The sequence below is a fragment of the Sceloporus occidentalis genome, unplaced genomic scaffold (assembly GCF_023333645.1).
Source record: "Sceloporus occidentalis isolate IW3139 unplaced genomic scaffold, rSceOcc1.0.p SCAF_29, whole genome shotgun sequence".
In the NCBI taxonomy this organism is placed as follows: domain Eukaryota; kingdom Metazoa; phylum Chordata; class Lepidosauria; order Squamata; family Phrynosomatidae; genus Sceloporus; species Sceloporus occidentalis.
Window position 1 is genome coordinate 6,909,212 of NW_028317009.1, and position 19,658 is coordinate 6,928,869.

Sequence of the window (19,658 nt, forward strand, 5' to 3'; positions counted from 1 at the left end):
TTCACTAATACTCCTATTATGTCATATTAGTTGAACTAATATATAAAGTGAGTAAGTGATATTTTTATTACCGCCCTGATTATCATTGTTGGTTGCTGAGTGGACTGGAAATTAATTGTGTGTGTTAGACTCATAAAGTAGTAATTCATATTGATACTTTCGATTATATACTGTATTTGGAACTGATTCAATTTGACATGTTTTAAGAATTTTCTGTTTTAGATCATGCACTGTATGACTCATATATATATTTTATAAATTGTGTTTACAATAAATAATATTTTTGATTGATTATTGTGATAATATATATCTAATTTGAATTATAATTTTCGGCGATCTGAAAGGATTTAGGATCGGAGATAAAATATAGGATATCTCCTTAAATTATTATTGTGGATGTGGTCCTACAATATTTGGTAGCGTCGTTATTTTGCGTGTGTGATAAAATATTGGTTTTGCCTATTTTGTCTCATTAATATCCCTAACAGGGTTATCATTTTGATCACCAATAGTTATGCTTGTGGTGGCCCAAGGCGGGTTTCCGCTATCCGTAATTATAACTGGAAGATAAAAAAAGCCCTCTCTATCTCTCGATCGAAGGGCCTCAGAGTCTCAATAGAGGCCGTGCTGTTTCCGTGGTCAATCAGCATGAATGTTGAAGAATTCTGATGGTCATTTGGCAAAGTAAAAGTAAACGGGGCTCCGTTCTCTGCAGTATCAAGATCCACAGCATACAAAACATCCGATGTCTCGTTGACATGGACCCTCTGAGGCCAGACTGCGTTTTCCCAAACAATAGGTTTGTACGGAGCAGCCAATGCTGGCCCGTTGTCGTTAACATCCAGAAAGGTCTAGAATGACAGTTGCGCTTCCTGTTTGAACTGGGATACCCCGGTCTGAGGCTGCAATGACCAGGTGGTATTGGGAAGTCACCTCCCGGTCTAGGGCTTTCACCACTTTGACAGCCCCTTTTTGGTCAACATAAAACTGACCGAAGACATCAGACTCCACGTGAATGCCATAAGCAAACTGTCCATTTAATTCGGAGTCGGCGTCAGAAACTGTGACATGCATAACGGTAGAGCCCACGGTTATATTTTCCAAGAAAGGGGGCACTTGCAAAACGGATGGAATGAAAACTGGAGCGTGGTCATTGCAGTCCTGTAACTCGATCAGGCAGTGGGAAACTGAAGAAAAATCACAGTCCCGGACCTCGATGGTAAGGTTAAATCTCCGTTCCTGAGGGATCTCATAATCCAGCTTCTTATTAAGTTTAATTATCGCGTGTTTCTCCTTTTGGTTGCTTTCAATAGTGAATGCGTGGCCTGGGTCTCCTCCAACGATGCTAAATGACAATAAAGCGTTTTCTCTGTCATCTTCATCTACTGCCACCACCTGAAGGACGTTAGAGTTGATGTCACTTGTATCCCAGACGGAAGCATGCCACGTATCCTGGGTGAAGACCGGAGCGTGATCGCTGATATCTAGAACATGAATAGTTGCCGTACTGGTGGAACTCATTCCTCCGCCGTCTTCAACTTCAATAAGAAGAAAGTAAGTATCTGTCTCTTCACGGAAAACTAATATGCAGACAATCCGCGGACAGACCCTGCGGCTCGGAAACAATTTATACAGCCGCGTTATTCCACAGCTCTTGAAGATGAGATGAATGTGGACGGGAATTTGTTTCAATGGATAACACGAGTATAACTGATGCCCCATGTCAATGGCTCATTTTTAAACATTTTTATTTCTGGCCCAATTGCCCCAACAACGCATTTTATTGGGGTTAATTTGTTCTCATTTGCAAATCGCGCTGCTCTTCAGAGGAGCGTTAGGACGTAGATCCTTCTGAACGCCATTATAAATTCACGATATTAAGCCGTTTGTGAAGCCTGAAGCTGCTTCTAGAATAGTTTTCATTAGCATTGCATAAAAGAATACATTTCATTTTTTGTGCATAACTTAATTTAAATACACAAAAAAGTTACATGATTTGCATAAGCTTCTGGCAGCTTAAAGTCATTTTATACGAACAGAACTGCATGAGTTAATCCCTGGGTTTCTTTACATGTTGACAGGTGTGCCCAACCCTAAATATTTAAAAGGTGAGGAGGTAACAGGGCTGAGAGTTACCAACATAACAATTGACCCTCCCTCTGGCACTGCAGCAGGATCAGACTTTGGGGTATTTTAGCAGGATCAGATGTTGGGGTGTGGAGGGGTATGGGTATCTCAGCAGGATCAGATGTTGGGGTAAAGAGGGGCATGGGTATCTCAGCAGGATCAGACCTTGGGGTATGGAGGGGTATGGGTATCTCAGCCGGATCAGACCTTGGGGTATGGAGGGGTATGGGTATCTCAGCAGGATCAGACGTTGGGGTATGGAGGGCTATGGGCATCTCAGCAGGATCAGACATTGGGGTTTTATGGGCTATGGGCACTGCTTTGTGAAGATACATTGGGGTGGTTTGTAGGCAACTTAGCAGGAACAGACCTTGGGGTATGGAGTGGCATGGGTATCTCAGCTGGATCAGACCTTGGGGTAGGGTTGTGGGCAACTATTTAGGAATAGATCTTGGGATGTATGCTTGTGACAGGGCCAGGCTAGCTGGCTCATGTGTCATATGAAGTTTAGCCGGGTCACGGAGCACTTTTGTGTCCGGTTCCGTATACCGTGACCCGGTAATATGTTATATTGTGTTTATTGTGTAACCGGCCCAGAGACTGATGTGGATTCAGCCCCAGCCTTCAAAGAGACAATCCTATAATCTGGCTGGGGCTCTTAATCAGCCAACACAGCCCTGTCTGCCCAGACGGCACCCGCACTACAGGGGGGATAACACAGGTGGGGGAACCCATTCTATTCTGTAATCCCCTCACCTGATACATCCCCTGTATACTGATGGGATTTGTGATGGGATGTGGCTGATGGGATTGGGGGTTGGGTTCGGTACACATGGCATTGAGATTGTATATAAATTCTGTGTGTTTGTAATAAAGAGAGTTCTTCTTGGTTTACTACGAATGGTGGTCTGGATGATCCGTGGATAGCTGAGTGCTATCCGTACGAGGGACTGACTGGTGATTCCTCAGCCCTCAAACAGGGGGACCCAGCCTTGGGTACGGTGACCCTGTAACATTGGTTGGCAGCGGTGGGATGAATCCCACGATTTGGGTGAAATCCAAACCACCAACTGGGATTGCAGACGAGAGACACCAAGAGAGCTCCTGGAGGTTTGTAGCAAAGGAAAGGCTACTCTGATTGCGGACTGCAGAGAGATGGACCGGCACCAGGATGCCCCAGAGGAGAGCCTCGGACTGAGTGCTCTATAAAAGAACATTCTATGGCACTTATCCCTGTACCCAGGAGGGGCTACATCGGAGCAAGTGACGGCGGTGATTAAAATGTGTCACCAGGAACTGAGCCAGAGTGGGTCTGTATCTCCCAGACTAGGGGAACAGAACACCAAAATATACCAGGATATCCAACCCTTCCGAGAACCAGAGGGTGAGACAGACCGGGTTACAGCCGAGGTGTGTGAGCTGGAACACCAGCAGAGGCAGTTAGAGTCTGCGCCTGCAGACTGGAGGGATGATTTCTCCCATCCCCACTTTGAAACGTACTGGGCACAATACCGGACAACGTGGGATATACGAGTTCCACTCCTGGGGGACAACCCGTTGCCGGAGTGGGAAGACGAATTGAGGGGTCTCATATATGCAGAGCTCGACCTCCAGAGCCGCTACCAGGGATTCTCCCAGCAGTTAGCAGGTGAAGACCACAGCGACCCTCTGATGCTGTATAGCCCCGTCGACCCAGGACTGATATACCCCATATTATCCTCACCAGAATTGGGTTTCCCATGTTTTCCAGGTCGAGCAGACTCTGATCCATCCGACGACATAACTTCTAGGAGATACGAGCCCTTGGTCTCCCGGTCAAACACGGCAGCTGTGTAAATGACTCCCGTCTGGGGATCGATGTGGAACAGAGCATGGTCTCCGCTGCGATCTTCTAAAATAGAATAGGTGATCTGGAGCAAGACAATCAGACCACAGTTAGCGCAGGCTGGCCTGAAAACACTTTGCTGATATAAGGTGGAACTGATGGAAAATCACTAATGCTCTTTGTTGCAAAGGCCTGGAAGCTTTTACTGAACATGTTCTGCCAGGACTACATATATTATTAATGTAACAGTAATGCCGGTGCGCAGGAAATGCTGCGATCCGATGAGCAAAAGGTCTGTCTGCTCTGCCGCAAACCAATTTAATTTCTCTTTATTATTTATTTGTGGCTTTAACTGACACGTGACCCCTCAACAATCAACAATCTGGCCCTAATACCAGACAGTGTTATCAGGCGAGAAAACCCCCCTATATGGCATCAGTAACTCTAATTAACATGCTGACCCCCTGGTCTAGTGTAGATATTGGTATGGCCGTGTCCCACGGATCAGTATGGCCCTGTACTATGAACTGGTATACACCCCTCTCCTATGGATTGGTATGGCCCTGTGCTATGAATTGGTATACACCCCTGTCCTTTGAACCAGTATGGCCCTATCCTATGAATCAGTTGCCCTGTCCCATGAATCGTTATGGCCCTGTGCTATAAACTGGTATGCACCCCTGTCCTCTTGATAGGTATGGCCCTATGCTATGAAATGTTATGGTCCTGTCCTATGAACTGGTATGGCCTTGTCCTGCTGATTGGTATGGCCCTGTCTTACAGATCGGTATGGCCCTGTCTTACAGATTGGTATGCCCCTGTCCTACAGATTGGTATGCCCCTGTCCTACAGATTGGTATGCCCCTGTCCTACAGATTGGTATGCCCCTGGCTTACAGACTGGTATGGCCCTGTTTTACAGACTGGTATGGCCCTGTCTTACAGACTGGTATGGCCCTGTTTTACAGATTGTATGGCCCTGTTTTACAGATTGATATGCCCCTGTCCTACAGATTGGTATGGCCCTGTTTTATGGATTGGTATGGCCCTGTGTTACGGATTAATATGCCCCTGTTTTACAGATTGGTATGGCCCTGTCCTACGGATTGGTATGGCCCTGTCCTACGGATTGGTATGGCCATAAAGCACTTTGTTTTACATGTGCAAATTACAGGAATATATGCTATGGCTAGAAGGACCAGGGATATCTGAAGAACATGCGTCAATGGGTGCAGATTTTATAAATTGGTACCGCATTTAGTATACCTAGGAACACAGAGCTATAGGAGTCAGAGTGTGCGTGTGATGAGGTTTCACGTATGAACTCACCTCTCCATTCAGTCCGAGATCTTGGTCAGATGCAGACACCTGGAGCACAAATGTTCCCTTTTCAAGGCCTTCTGTAACGGTGGCCTCATATATGGACGACGTAAAGAAGGGCACATTGTCAGTCACATCTGCAATATAAACAAGTCCGGCTTCACATTTGCTCTTCTAGCAGCGCAGGCACAGAATTGATATCCGGAGATTCTACCTGTAATGTTAATGTACACCGTAGTAAAGGCAGCCAATGGCACAGCAGCAACGGTCTGAGCTCGGATCTTCAGGATAAAAGTCCTGGTTGTTTCATGATCTAAAGGTTCAGCTACAAGAACGGAGGCAGAGCCTTCTTCTCGATTTACCGTCGGGTAGAAACGAACGGGCATGTTAGTCTCTGGGACCAATCCTTCCTCTAAATTGTACGTCACACAAGGGTCTCCCAGCAGTGAGGAAGCTTTAACGGTCTGTGGGAATGGCAGAACATTGTGTAATTAACAGTAAATTACAGTAAAAAGAAGCCCTCAACAGCAGGAAGTCCACTCGGAAATGACAGACATTAGAAGGGTGATTAAGGCTCCTTAGTGGTGATGTCTCCATACCCCGTTCCCTCTCACTAGCTTCATATCAGGCCTAACGGGAAGCAGATGTCTAGATGGGTACGATCCCTGGTAGCCAGGCATGAGGGAGAAATCCATATTCAAATGAGATCATACACCAATGGGTGGAATCCTTCTATGACTCCTACCAATGGCTGGAAGCATTGTAAGGTGCCCAACCAATGGCTGGAAGCATTGTACAGTTCCCACCGACGGGTGGAAAATTTCCACTGGTTTCCAGGTCAGAGGTCACGTCATACCACAACAGGCGTCTCTCTCATGGTATTTTCCGGAATCACCAGGTCATATCTTTCTTTTTCCCAGACCGGAGGCTGATTCTGAGCATCTGTGATTCGAACGGCTACTTCCACCTGCGTGCTTCTATTTCCTCCGTCCGCAGCGGTGACCTCTAGAGTTATTAATGGTTTCTGATGGGGAAAAAAGGTTAAGACAAAAAAATTAATTACATTCACTTAAACCTTCTCCATTCAGCAACCTCCCCGACAAAAAAAACAAACCCAAAAATGCTCTCCCAATTGATTTAAAAGCTGTGAGTGACAGATGGTTGAGGAGTTTCATGCACCACTCACATACTCTGGTACTCAGTGTTATTTAGTTGCATGGTGCTTTTTCTAGAGGGTTTTTCTTTCTATCGCCCAACCGATTTCCAATTACAGAGCTACCCAGAGGCACGTATCAAAAAAAACCAAACAAACAAGAAAAAAAAAAAAGACAGTGGACGATTCCCAGCAAACAGCTGGCATTCTGCAATGGAGAGTCTCATTTAGCGGTAACCTCGGGGACTCACACAGGGGCCTTCCAATCAGTGTCCAGATGTCATCGTCTGGCCGTAGGGACTTTTGATTTCAGAAAAAGCAAACATGACAGCTTGACAATGCCTTAAAACTATCCAAAAAGCCCCGTTACGTCCCCACTTAAAAAGCCACCAGCTGTGTTTGCAAAGCATAAAGTTGAAATATCCAAACACAAAGCTACTCGCTGTCATAAGAGATACATTGTAGTTTTGCAATATGTACATTAAACCGGTTACTTAATATTAGGAATAAAAGAGAGATACAAGTGTGCCATATCTTATTATTGCATTATTATATAGTGGCTTACAATCCTACTATAAGTCATATTGTATAAAGGGGTCTGGGGTCAGAAGGTGACCCCGCGATATTTTCATTTAAGAGTACTATCACTTGTTGAAATGCAAGTTGGTTCTCTAAACACGGCATGTAAACGCTTGCTACGTTACCAGAGATATTGGCTGGCGAACATAAAGCCACCCCGTAGAGGTGTTAATGCTGAAGGCCACTGGTTCCTCTCCAGACACGGAGTACGTGATCGTTCCATTCACGCCATAATCGTCATCACGGGCCGCAACGCGTTGGAAGCTGCTTCCCACGGCAGCATCTTCTCTCAGGAAATCTGGGACAAGAATGAAAACATTTGAATTCTATGTTGTCCACTGAGGTCCCAAATACCCCATGGGCGAGCTGGCCAAGCTCTTGTGGACCAGCAGATCTAGGAAGACTCTTAACGCTGAATTCCACTTAAAGCTATAATTAGAAGAGGACAGAAGAACATGATGGGGACTTGGTGCTTGTAGAGATCTCATACTCTACCCACGGAGACTCAATTACATTCGTAGTGGTTGTTCTCAAAGCTGGGGTCGTTGTCATTTTGGTCCTGGATCTGTATGTTGATCTGGCACAGCCCTATGAGAGGCTCGGCCGCCTGGTCTGTGGCTTTGATGGTGACGGGGAACTCTTTCTGCTTCTCCCGATCAAAGCTCTGAAGGGTTGTCAGGACTCCTGCGTGGGAAACGTGTTAGAGAAAGCACGGAGGCGATGTGACTGGCCATTCCTGCTATAACACGTGAAGAACATTTTCTCATAAGCTTTTGAGAAAAAAAGCTTGGCTGATTAACATGACCTACAAGCATGGTTAAAACCTGCATCACCGAGCCTATCTGACCCACTGGTTTTAACAGAATCAAATGAAGCTCCCTGATGTCACCTCTGGCTGTTGACCCTGGAGTAGAAGGGTAGAAGCGTATACACCAATCCAGCAAAAAGCATATTAAAAACCTAGAACACAAATACACTGGGAGGAAAGTGTGTCCTCGGTCACCGTGCCGCAGCCCGTCTCTCCATACAATGTTTAAAGGGCTTTAAGGTATAGGAGGCGGTGGCACCTGTGTCCGGATGGATGCTGAATGCAGGGAGAGAGCCCTCGCGATGAACGATCCCGTACTTCACTTGACCGTTGACGCCAAAGTCTGCGTCTTTCGCCTCCACCTGCAGCACAAACATTCCTGGGGGCTGGTTCTCCAGGACTACGGCGTGGTGACGGTACAGGGCACACTGGAAATAATGTTAAATCCACACATTTCTTTTAGGATCCGGCTACATCTTGGAGCCAAGGACAGTTCTAACGCGGCTTTAGTTAATTGGCTTTCAGTAAGGGATTATTCTCCTAAGCGGATTTCTGGAGTTTGATTTAATGTATGAGGTACCTGATGGAAGACGGGCTTGTTCTGGTTGACGTCATCGACTCTCACGACGACTGTAGTCGTGCTGGTGAGGCTGTGAGGACCCCCCGAAGCGTTGTCATCTGTGGCGGTCACATACAGAACATACTCGGCTCCATGATGCTTTGGAAGCAGGTTAGAACCAAGACGGATTATTCCTGTTAAATGGTTTGAGGATAAATCTGTCCCATTGTTACAAATCCTTAACCCAGGGTAAGTGATACCCCCTACTCAACTATTTAGGAACTTCAAGTTATAGTTACTGTGACGGAATTCTGGTGAGGAACTCGATTTTATCTCGATGACTAATTTTCTTCTTTATGTAGCAGAATATGCGAGAAATCGTCAGGTATCTGTAAAAAGCATCGGTGGCATGGAGGGGGGGTTAGTTATGGATGTATACAAAATATAGCTCTACGTACCTTTCTCGGAATCAGGTCTCCGACCCTCGCGGGAAGGTCTTGCAAGACAAAGGAGGCTTTAAAGAATAAAAGTAGGGCAACAATGTATCAGTTACAGAAGGTGCAAGTTTGTGATGACCATCTCACGCTCAATAAACTGACTAATGGCCCTGCAATCATTCTGACAATCAGGGCTATACACGGCACCCCGGGTAGAGCGAGTGCAACATACAGGACAACAGAAACGGCATTTCATACGCCTCGCGGAGCGCGTGCACCATTACCCTGGCCTGCGGGGGGCAGTATAGAGTGGCTGTTAATTACCTGACAACACTATCCCTCTTCTAAAATGATCACCTAGCATTGTATTGCCCTCCCCTTTGGAAGCGAAGCTTAGAAAATTGCCCAAAGTTTAACAATTAATCTTTGGGAAAGATTGCCCAAAAAAATCTATATACACACACACATATATACATACACACGCACGCACACATACATACAAAAATATATATACACACATACACACACACACATACATACAAAAATATATATACACACATACACACACACACACATATACATACACACGCACACATACATACATAAATATATATACACACATACACACACACATATATACATACTCTGCTAATTCCACTTCTGGAAGCAGGAGCATTATAGAAATAGAGCACCGAGTATCTCACCGCATGGGTGACATCTTTCAGACTGATGCAGGAAGCTATATTATATTATACTATATATTATACTATATATTATACTATATATTATACTATATATTATACTATATATTCTAAGCGCATAATAAAATGCTACCTCCTACAGTAATTAACAAATAGTTAATTTCAGGTACGTTATCCTTGCTATAGATTCGCTGCTGAAATTCCGGCTTGCAGTCATTAATATCTGTGATTCCAACCGCCACCTGCAAGATATTCAATGAGAAAAATATTCAATCTGCATAACATAGCAACGCATCCAAATGTATACCATGCGCGCGGAGACATCTCAAGCCACTAAACGTCTCCTGCCGGGGTGCGTTCTCCCCAAACTCGTGCGTAAGCGTTGCACGTCCCGGCACACGAGCCGACATCTTTCTGATGCATAAATTCCACTATTTTATCTTTCATTAACTCCAGACTGATCGCGATCTAGTGCGCGGCGAAGGCTGTGATGTCACCCAGCTGATAACGCATCATTCCCCTTATCTCCGAGAGGAGCCAGTCAATACCAACGCACTTAAAACTGATAGAAGCGGGTCTCGCCAGGATCACTCATTATACGTTACCACCCGTGTTGGCTTTAAAGAATAAAAGTAGGGCAACAATGTATCAGTTACAGAAGGTGCAAGTTTGTGATGGGGGAGAAGAAGGGAGAGAAGAAAGGATTCCGGCAATACACCGAGATGCGTTAATGGACAAAACAAAACAAACTTTGGCCCCTCGAGACGCCTCTCTTTAAACGACCATCTCACGCTCAATAAACTGACTAATGGCCCTGCAATCATTCTGACAATCAGGGCTATACACGGCACCCCGGGTAGAGCGAGTGCAACATACAGGACAACAGAAACGGCATTTCATACGCCTCGCGGAGCGCGTGCACCATTACCCCGGCCTGCGGGGGGCAGTATAGAGTGGCTGTTAATTACCTGACAACACTATCCCTCTTCTAAAATGATCACCTAGCATTGTATTGCCCTCCCCTTTGGAAGCGAAGCTTAGAAAATTGCCCAAAGTTTAACAATTAATCTTTGGGAAAGATTGCCCAAAACTCTCAAGTTTGAATCTGTTTTGGATCCATTACTTCCACGCTGTGAAGGGGAAAGGTTTGCCACCTACATGTCGGCACTACCCTAACTAAGAAGAGTCTCGTGAGCTGCACCTACGTGGTTTGAGAGAACTCCGGAGCTTCTTCGTTCACGTTGGAGACACGGATGCGGACGGTGGCTGTCCCGGTGTTTGGGTCTTCTCCGTGGTCTATCGCCAGAACCACAAACTCGTAAAGATGGTTGGGCCTCTCGTAATCCAACTCCCGGACGGGGCTGATAACGCCCTCCTTGGAGATGCCAAAATCGGGGCTCAAAGAATAATAGGGAACCTCGCCATTCAAACCGGAGTCGCAGTCGGTGGCTGTCACTGGTTAGAAGCAAACATAACAACAATAAGCATGCGCGGCGCTCTGATACACCATATCATTACACACCAATACAGTTGGCAGGTGAAACAGCCCTATAGTAGGACAATCGTACGGTTTTGTTGATTACGGCTGTAATTGAGTCTGCTGCTGATCGCTCGACGTTCATCTTTATTCCCAGATATCACTGGGTGAAAATTATTTTGAAGCCTTAAAGGGAAAATGACATTTTACCCAATACATTTATACACTTATACACACACACACACACATACATACATATACACGCACACATACATACAAAAATCTATATACACACACACATATATACATACACACGCACACATACATACAAAAATATATATACACACATACACACACACATACATACAAAAATATATATACACACATACACACACACACACACATATACATACACACGCACACATACATACATAAATATATATACACACATACACACACACATATATACATACTCTGCTAATTCCACTTCTGGAAGCAGGAGCATTATAGAAATAGAGCACCGAGTATCTCACCGCATGGGTGACATCTTTCAGACTGATGCAGGAAGCTATATTATACTATATATTATACTATATATTATACTATATATTATACTATATATTATACTATATATTCTAAGCGCATAATAAAATGCTACCTCCTACAGTAATTAACAAATAGTTAATTTCAGGTACGTTATCCTTGCTATAGATTCGCTGCTGAAATTCCGGCTTGCAGTCATTAATATCTGTGATTCCAACCGCCACCTGCAAGATATTCAATGAGAAAAATATTCAATCTGCATAACATAGCAACGCATCCAAATGTATACCATGCGCGCGGAGACATCTCAAGCCACTAAACGTCTCCTGCCGGGGTGCGTTCTCCCCAAACTCGTGCGTAAGCGCTGCACGTCCCGGCACACGAGCCGACATCTTTCTGATGCATAAATTCCACTATTTTATCTTTCATTAACTCCAGACTGATCGCGATCTAGTGCGCGGCGAAGGCTGTGATGTCACCCAGCTGATAACGCATCATTCCCCTTATCTCCGAGAGGAGCCAGTCAATACCAACGCACTTAAAACTGATAGAAGCGGGTCTCGCCAGGATCACTCATTATACGTTACCACCCGTGTTGGCTTTAAAGAATAAAAGTAGGGCAACAATGTATCAGTTACAGAAGGTGCAAGTTTGTGATGGGGGAGAAGAAGGGAGAGAAGAAAGGATTCCGGCAATACACCGAGATGCGTTAATGGACAAAACAAAACAAACTTTGGCCCCTCGAGACGCCTCTCTTTAAACGACCATCTCACGCTCAATAAACTGACTAATGGCCCTGCAATCATTCTGACAATCAGGGCTATACACGGCACCCCGGGTAGAGCGAGTGCAACATACAGGACAACAGAAACGGCATTTCATACGCCTCGCGGAGCGCGTGCACCATTACCCCGGCCTGCGGGGGGCAGTATAGAGTGGCTGTTAATTACCTGACAACACTATCCCTCTTCTAAAATGATCACCTAGCATTGTATTGCCCTCCCCTTTGGAAGCGAAGCTTAGAAAATTGCCCAAAGTTTAACAATTAATCTTTGGGAAAGATTGCCCAAAACTCTCAAGTTTGAATCTGTTTTGGATCCATTACTTCCACGCTGTGAAGGGGAAAGGTTTGCCACCTACATGTCGGCACTACCCTAACTAAGAAGAGTCTCGTGAGCTGCACCTACGTGGTTTGAGAGAACTCCGGAGCTTCTTCGTTCACGTTGGAGACACGGATGCGGACGGTGGCTGTCCCGGTGTTTGGGTCTTCTCCGTGGTCTATCGCCAGAACCACAAACTCGTAAAGATGGTTGGGCCTCTCGTAATCCAACTCCCGGACGGGGCTGATAACGCCCTCCTTGGAGATGCCAAAATCGGGGCTCAAAGAATAATAGGGAACCTCGCCATTCAAACCGGAGTCGCAGTCGGTGGCTGTCACTGGTTAGAAGCAAACATAACAACAATAAGCATGCGCGGCGCTCTGATACACCATATCATTACACACCAATACAGTTGGCAGGTGAAACAGCCCTATAGTAGGACAATCGTACGGTTTTGTTGATTACGGCTGTAATTGAGTCTGCTGCTGATCGCTCGACGTTCATCTTTATTCCCAGATATCACTGGGTGAAAATTATTTTGAAGCCTTAAAGGGAAAATGACATTTTACCCAATACATTTATACACTTATACACACACACACATACATACATATACACGCACACATACATACAAAAATCTATATACACACACACATATATACATACACACGCACACATACATACAAAAATATATATACACACATACACACACACATACATACAAAAATATATATACACACATACACACACACACACACATATACATACACACGCACACATACATACATAAATATATATACACACATACACACACACATATATACATACTCTGCTAATTCCACTTCTGGAAGCAGGAGCATTATAGAAATAGAGCACCGAGTATCTCACCGCATGGGTGACATCTTTCAGACTGATGCAGGAAGCTATATTATACTATATATTATACTATATATTATACTATATATTATACTATATATTATACTATATATTCTAAGCGCATAATAAAATGCTACCTCCTACAGTAATTAACAAATAGTTAATTTCAGGTACGTTATCCTTGCTATAGATTCGCTGCTGAAATTCCGGCTTGCAGTCATTAATATCTGTGATTCCAACCGCCACCTGCAAGATATTCAATGAGAAAAATATTCAATCTGCATAACATAGCAACGCATCCAAATGTATACCATGCGCGCGCAGACATCTCAAGCCACTAAACAACTCCTGCCGGGGTGCGTTCTCCCCAAACTCGTGCGTAAGCGCTGCACGTCCCGGCACGCGAGCCGACATCGTTCTGATGCATAAATTCCATTATTTTATCTTTCATTAACTCCAGACTGATCGCGATCTAGTGCGCGGCGAAGGCTGTGATGTCACCCAGCTGATAACGCATCATTCCCCTTATCTCCGAGAGGAGCCAGTCAATACCAACGCACTTAAAACTGATAGAAGCGGGTCTCGCCAGGATCACTCATTATACGTTACCACCCATGTTGGGAGTTTACGCCAGCACCCACTACTTTACACTGGATAGTGCAGGTAACTCTTGCCAGCTAGCCGATGAAGATTGGGAAGTAATAATTCATATTTATTTTGAGAAAGGTTAAAGTAAGAGGGGCTCCTGGTATTTAACCCTTACAGTCTCCTAACACATTGAGAAGCACATGTTAACACGCAGTGACTGTAAGAGACATGAAACACGTCACCAATGAAGAGTGTTTAGGACAATGACATGGGGTGGCATTCTGTACAAAACATCTGGGTTAAATAGCTAGCTGAGTTTGTTATGGACTATAACTCCCATGATCCGGAGTTGTGGTTCTGCATTAGCTAGAGAGTGATACTGGCTGGCTGTCCTTTATCTGTACATACCCAAAGAGTTAATACACCCAACGAGTTAATACACCCAACGAGTTAATACACCCAACGAGTTAATACACCCAACGAGTTAATACACCCAACGAGTTAATACACCCAACGAGTTAATACACCCATAGAGTTAATACACCCATAGAGTTAATACACCCATAGAGTTAATACACCCATAGAGTTAATACAACCATAGAGTTAATACAACCATAGAGTTAATACACCCAAAGAGTTAATACACCCAAAGAGTTAATACACCCAAAGAGTTAATAAATCACTCAGATAAGTGAAGATCACCAGAAAGGGAACCCAGACCCTCATATAACTGCATTACCCCGATACCCCTCACAACGAAATATACATTAACACCCCCACAGCATCACTCCAAGCAGAGAGAGGGGGAAAGGGGGGAAAGAGAGTTCCGAATGGACCCCTTACCGGTGCCGTCCAGCACTCTGAAGAGACAGCGGTGTTTGGCGACGGACTCTCTGTCCAGGGTCCTGAAGAGGGTCACGGCGCCGGTCTCCCAGTTCACCCCAATGGGACAGTCCCCGGGGGAGACTGGCTGGAATGAGGAGCCATTGAGTTCTCCAGGTTCCAGGGCGCTCACAGCAGAGCCCGGGGCGGCATCTTCTGCTATGGAGATGGCATAGAACGCCTTGGGGCACGGGGGATGCCCTCTTCCGAAAACCGAAAACGTCTTGGCCCTGGGGCAGATCCGCAGCTGTAGGGGGGCGCTGCGCAGCGGGGGCTGGCCGTGGTCCCGGGCATACACAGTCAGGTTGAGGGGCTTCTTGACGTTGAGAAGGGACCCCACCAGGACCACCTGGCCGGTCTTCGGGACGAAGAAGAAGTAGTCGCTGGTGGGCTTGGCGAAGTCCCTTGATCCGGATCGTGGGCAGAGAATCTGAACACCATTGACCTCAGCTCCGCCGTCTCATCCAGGCTGATCGTGGAGCGGTTCGCGGGGGCATTATCATTCTCATCCAACACGTGCACGGTGAGCACGGCCAGCTCGCTGACGGTATGCTCCGGAGAGGAGCACCACTGGCAGCACAGCACCAGCCTGAACACATACCGGGAGCTCTCCTCCCTGTCCAGCACCTGGGTGGTCTTCAGAGACAGCTGGGCATATATGTGGTGGAAATAGACCTCAAACAGAGACCCCCCTGTCCCCGAGCAGCTCCAGATGCAGCCGGCGACCTGTTACCCCGGAGCACCAAGGCTGGGGGCTGATCCTGTTCAGGGGGAGGTTTAACCCATTCACTTTAGTCCCTATGGGCCAGTTCTCGTGCACCGACCCAGAGAAGACAGGTCTTCTGAGTTTAGGTCCTTCATCAGTCCAGGTGGCCAGAGACACCAGAGCCCACCTGGAAAGGAGGATGCAGATCAGGCAGCCCCTGAGCCGGGTCCTCATCACCCCCAGCAGGCTAGGAAAAGGGGATTCAATGGAAACGAGAAGATACAACGTATCAAAACCCAGCAACAGCTGCGATCCTCCTGGAGCTGAAGCAGTAGCGTACCTAGCGGGGGGCGGTCCGCACCGGGTGCCGCTCATCAGGGGGGTGCCAACTTGCCGGCACCCCTCCAGAGACGGACAGCAATGTCCGCCGCTGGAGGAGCAGTTTCGCAAGGGAGCGGTATCAGAGGTCTTTAGCAGACCTCCGGCTCCCATGAGTGATTTTAAGCCGGGTTCAACCCTTGAACCCGGCTTAAAACCACTCAAGGGAGCCGGAGGTCTGTTAAAGACCTCCGATATCGCTCCCTTGCGATCCGCGCGGCAACAGCTGCTGTGCGCCGGGATTTGTTGTCAGATCCCGGCGCACAACACTGAAGCCACGCCCACTGCCGTCCTTGCCCTCTGACCCGGAAGAAGACAGAAGAACTGAAGAAGAGGAGGAAAAGCAGCTGTAAGGAGAAAAGAGGAAAGGTAGGAAAGCATTCAGTGAGTGAGAGTTGATTGGTATGTGTGTGGCTTGGTATGTGTGGATTAGTATATGTGTGGATTGGTATGTCTGGATTGGTATATGTGTGGATTGGTATGTGTGTGGATTGGTATGTGTGTGGATTGGTATGTGTGTGGATTGGTATGTGTGTGGATTGGTATGTGTGTGGGTTGGTATGTGTGTTGATTGGTATGTGTGTTGATTGGTATGTGTGGATTGGTATATATGTGGATTGGTGTGTGTGTGGATTGGTGTGTGTGTGGATTGGTGTGTGTGTGTGGATTGGTGTGTGTGTGGATTGGTGTGTGTGTGGATTGGTGTATGTCTGCACTGGTGTGTGTGTGGATTGGTGTGTGTGTGGATTGGTGTGTGTGTGGATTGGTGTGTGTGTGGATTGGTGTGTGTGTGGATTGGTATGTGTGCGGATTGGTAAGTGTGTGAGAGTGATGGGTGTTATGCTGTACCATTTCAAATGTATTTTTCATTATATAATTATGTTCTAGTACATCATAACTCCCATCACTCTATACTGTTCCATACAGTGGCAGAGCTGGGAGACAGAGGCCTTGCACCCCCACCGCAGGACTCCTGAAAGGTAAGTGAACTTCAAAGTGGGAGAGGGTAGATAGTTAGGAGGGGGTAGATAGGGAGAAGGGAGTGAGACGGGGGATAGGGGGTAGATAGGGAGAAGGGAGTGAGAAGGGGTAGGTAGGACAAAAGGGAGTGAGAAGGGGTAGATAGGGCAATCATACTCCTATCATGCCAAGTCTGCGAGTACATCCTGGAATCTGGGTATGCCTGGGCATGATAGAAATGTGATTGCTGTTAACAATCATATATATAAATATATATATTAATATTGTTATTTAATTGTTTTGTCCTATTTTGGTGTGTTACTTACTTGAAATAAAAGTGTTAGATTTTTTTTTATGGTGTGGGGGGCCCATATTCGGTTTCGGCCAGGTAAATGCTGCATTTTCGGTTTCAGTCCAGAATTTGTTTCGGTGCATCCCTACTACTAATGAAGTGGTAGGCCTACACCACATCAATGTTTGGCTTAGTATATAGTGATAGGAGTTATGCTGCACTATTGTCAATGTCTGGCTCAATGTATAGTGATAGGGATTACGCTGTACCACCGTCAATGTGTGCCTCAGTATATAGTGATAGGTGTTATGTTGTACCACCGTCATTGTCTGCCTCAGTATATATTGGTAGGTGTTATGCTGTACAACCGTCAATGTCTGCCTCAGTATATAGTGATAGGTGTTATGCTGTACCACCGTCAATTTTTGCCTCAGTATATAATGATAACAGTAAGTGTTATGATGTACCTTCAGTGTCTGCGCCGGTATATAACGGTAGAAGCTATGCAGTTTTAAAGTGTGGGTGGGGGGGGTGCCACATACAGGATCCGCCCCAGGTGCCAAATACTCTAGGTACGCCTGTTACAGGGTCACCGTACCCAAGGCTGGTCACCCCTGTTTGAGGGCTGAGGAATCACCAGTCAGTCCCTCATACGGATAGCACTCAGCTATCCACGGATCATCCAGACCACCATTCGTAGTAAACCAAGAAGAACTCTCTTTATTACAAGCACACAGAATTTAGATACAATCTCAATGCAATGTGTACCAAACCCAACCCCCAATCCCATCAGCCACATCCCATCACAAATCCCATCGGTATACAGGGGATGTATCAGGTGAGGGGATTACAGAATACAATGGGTTCCCCCACCTGTGTTATCCCCCCTGTAGTGCGGGTGCCGTCTGGGCAGACAGGGCTGTGTTGGCTGATTAAGAGCCCCAGCCAGATTATAGGATTGTCTCTTTGAAGGCTGGAGCTGAAGCCACATCAGTCTCTGGGCCGGTTACACAATAATACACAATATAAAATATTACCGGGTCATGGTATACGGAACCGGACAGAAAAGTGCTCCATGACCCGGCTAAACTTCATATGACACATGAGCCAGCTAGCCTGGCCCTGTCACAACGCCCCTGAGCTGAAGGCAGTTTGATGCAGAAAGCCAGAGATTTGGTCAAGTTGGAGGCGTTTAGGGCACCACCTATGGGTGGAGAAGGAGACCTTCAGCCTGCTCTCTGTGTGTGGCAGAGACATCAAGGGGTCTGCTAGGATGTGATGGGAAGGGAGAGGAGGGGGCATTTCAGTTACCAAAACAAGCCTTTGATATACTAAGCGATGCGTGAGACGGGGTACGAAGAACGTTCAGAATTACCGTAGAACAAGGCAAAGAACGGCGGAATTGAGATTCATCCTGTAATTAAATCAGTGAGCTTTCCATTGGGAACAATATACGATGTGTTAACTCTCGGTGTGCCAGCGCCGGTCTTTTTGCCACTTGGGTAAACAAGGTTAAATCGGAGAATGTCCCCCTTTCTCTATATTTACGCGTATCAGTGATATTATCACACGTCCTCAAACCAGAAAGTCATCAAAAATTTTGGGGGGAGACCTAAAAAAAATACCCATGAAAAAGGGAACTTGAGACGTTTTCTTTCGTTCTAGAACGTTTTTAAAATGTTACACGTCAGTTTTTTTTTCTTTAAGACCATTTTTTCCCCCCAGTAACATTTTTATTCTTCAAGTGACCTTTGGAAACATTAGCAGATATTTCTACGCAGAAACCTAATGGACACAACATTTTTTCCATTAAAATTATCAAAGGAAAGATCTGGAGGCCGGCTCTTAAAACTGTCAGTGTGACCGATTCCGAGGAAGAGTGACAAAGCCCATCTGTTTCTATAGGAGCTTAACAAGATCTGTGAGCGTTCGGCTAAATAATGTGTGGCAAACGTAATTACTCGTAGAGCCGTAAGCCGCTTACGATGTCATTTGTACGATGCAGTCTTTGGTGTATGATACCCCGGGGAGTTATTCTCAAGTACTCAAAAAATTATTTATTGAGGTGCATTACAGTTTATTACCTCTCCAAATGGGCTACACATTGAGATTGGCTGCCAGCTTTTAGACCACAAATCCGGCTTTAGATAACCCTCATCTTTCCTCTGCGTGCAAATAGATCCGATGATATCTACGGCAATGAAATCTACGATCCCACTCGGCGAGGTCAACGTGGGGTATCCATAAAGACCTCAGAGCTCATGCAAACTCAAGCAGAACTGTCCGTCATCAACCATCCTCTTTGTAAAGCTCATAACTGCTGCAGATCTTGATAAACCCAACTTTTA

General features: G+C 45.9%; 1 pseudogene; it reads right to left on the bottom strand.

Annotated features, from left to right (window-relative positions):
• Positions 1-459: 459 nt before the first annotated feature.
• On the bottom strand, positions 460-11,920 carry LOC149299236 (neural-cadherin-like; annotated as a pseudogene).
• Between the last annotated feature and the right edge of the window lie 7,738 nt (positions 11,921-19,658).